The following is a 2749-nucleotide window of genomic DNA, read 5'->3' on the forward strand; positions in this document are numbered from 1 at the left end:
GGAGTTGGAAGGGATTATGCTCAGTGAAATAAGTCAGAAGAAAAAAAGAATACCAGATGGCTTCACTTATAGGTGAAACGTAGAGATCCAGGAAAAAACAAAAACTAGACAATTATAAATAAAAGACATTCTGTGGGGGCGGGAGGCAGGAAAAGGGATCAATATGGAAAAAGGAAGAGCACAAGGGACTATGTATGGAAAGGGTGCACAGGTGAGTTGGCGGTGGGAATTCTATGGGGATTACACCTGAGATAAGAAAGTATATGTACAAAAATGAACAATGATGTAAAAGATGAATAAATAAATAAATCGTTCATTTTTTTAAATCTCAAAAAAAAAGACACAAAATTAGTGTCATAGAAGGGAAGGAAATATGAAAAAAGAAAGGGATGGGGACAATAGAAAGACAGAGGATAAGAGGAAAAAAGGAGAGAAGGTATAGTTCTCAGATATGCCATTTTTTCCTAACTTTCACACCTATCGTCCTACGTAGAATCTCATTACATCATTCCCAGATTAATTCTACTTGGCTGTTATTCCTTACCTCATAATTGTGGGCACATTACGTAAAATTTAAAAGAAGACTTCGAAAGAAATTTATCCCTAGAGTATAAGGTTTACAGTACAGTGTCAGAGAATAGGACTTACTTTAATTAAATCATTATTTGAAGAAAATATTGTAGTTAGGCTATTCCTATTACAAATGGATTCAGGAGATGTAAATGTCAAATTACATTTTCAATTTGAGGAAACTTATTTTTTCCCACAGCTGCACATTTTATAATGGAAGTCCTACTGAATCGACTATGAGAAGGTAAACAACCCAATAATGAAATGGGAATATTTTAAAAGATTAATGTATAAGATATATAACTGACTACAAGCACATGAATTATGCTCAACAATTTAGTTATTGGGGAAATGCAGTGCAAAACCGCCTGAATGGTTATACCTCTATGTACCTGCAAGGAAACATAACATTTAAAAGAATAATATATAGAGCTTGGGGATGATGTTGAGAAAATGGAACTCTCCTATAATGCAGGTGAAAATATAAGATGGTATGAAAACAGTTTTGCAGTATATTTACATGCATGTATCTATGTGTGTATGTATATATTATTTAACATGCATTTATTGATGATTCAATGGCTAAATGCACACAGGAAATGTGATGTATCTCTGTAATGAAATGTCATTCAGCAATTAAGAGACTGACTACAAACACATGTGAAAATATGAAAGGATCACAGTAACATTATGGTATGAAAAACAAGTCAAACATTGCACCCTCCCTAGTGGCACAACGGGTTAAAGCACAGCACTATGAAGCTATCTCCAGCCACTATGTTTAGTTTGTGATGTAAGACATAAAATAATGTAATGTTTTGTGATGTAAGCCATAAAATAAAACTTTAACAACCTGGATCATGAACACTGCAGGTACTAAACGGGTTGCTTATCAATAGCCTTCATTTTCAACTGAAGAGCTATATGGGTCTCTCTTGTATAGAACGATCTATTTGCATAGATACAGAGTTCTATCTCTGTAATTACCTTTAGGTTCTAGGGCACCAGTAGGTGGATGAACCAGTTTAGGACAAAAATCTGCAAAATCTTAAATAGCTTCAAATGATTATTTAAAAATATTTTGAAAACTTACTTATAGATACAACTAGGCAAAGATATTTTTATAATACAATATTCAGTATATAGACAGTGATAATTATATATTCAGCTATAAATCCAAGTTTATCTATAACAAACACACACACCTACACATGCTTGTTATTTTCATTTTTACATTTCGACACTTCAGAGATTTATCCATTTGCTGAATCAGAAGTGTCAAAGCATAGTAATAAAAGCTATTCATGAGCAGCCTAATTACCATCTCTGGCTATGTCCCTCAACTTAAGTCAGATGTAACAAAGCCTCATTATTTAATCCTATTAGCATTAGCACCTTTACCCAGGGGCCTTTATGCAGTAAAGGTCTCTTTTGCCCAGCCTGAATTTAGCAGTGCCAATTGAGCTTCATTGTTTGAACACCACTTCAATTATCTTTATGAAAAATATCACACAATAGACCAAAACATTAACTCAAGAACTTCTTCCTCGGCAGAGTATTTTGCTTATGGTCAGCAGCATCACAATAATTTCACTCTATCAAATTGTATAAACTACAAAGTTATCTTGGATTTCTCCCTGGTCTTAATTCCTCATATATCATCAATAACAAATATTTTATATTTTTTAACCTCAGATTCACTGGAACTTCTCAGCACTTTTGTTAGTTCTCCTTTGTCCTCTCAGGTTAATTTTTCTCAGCCATCTGAACTTCTTTCTGTGAAGATCTTGTGTATTTATTTATATTCTACATGTCTCTTAATTCTCTCATTTTTGTTTAACTCTCTGACTTGGTAAATGCACCAATGGAATGACCTTACAATCACTCATCAACTTATCTTTACCTTTAAATTGCAAACTGCTTCAGAAGGCTCTAAACTTCCCCTGCAATATTGCATCTGACCATATCTATATTGCAACTTCATATAGCAATACTGAATTTTTCACTATTCTAGCAGAAAAGCCATCTTGTCCATCCATCTAAAACGTCTTGAAACATTGTTCAAGTTTCAGCTCAAATCTCAATTTTTTTAAAGATTTATTTATTTGTGCATACAGAACTGGGGTACAGGCCAGAGGCTCAGGGGCGGCGAAAGGCTTCACCGGAGACAGAGTGGGGA

Source organism: Condylura cristata, unplaced genomic scaffold (assembly GCF_000260355.1).
Source record: "Condylura cristata isolate star-nosed mole 26May11 unplaced genomic scaffold, ConCri1.0 scaffold00019, whole genome shotgun sequence".
Taxonomy (NCBI): domain Eukaryota; kingdom Metazoa; phylum Chordata; class Mammalia; order Eulipotyphla; family Talpidae; genus Condylura; species Condylura cristata.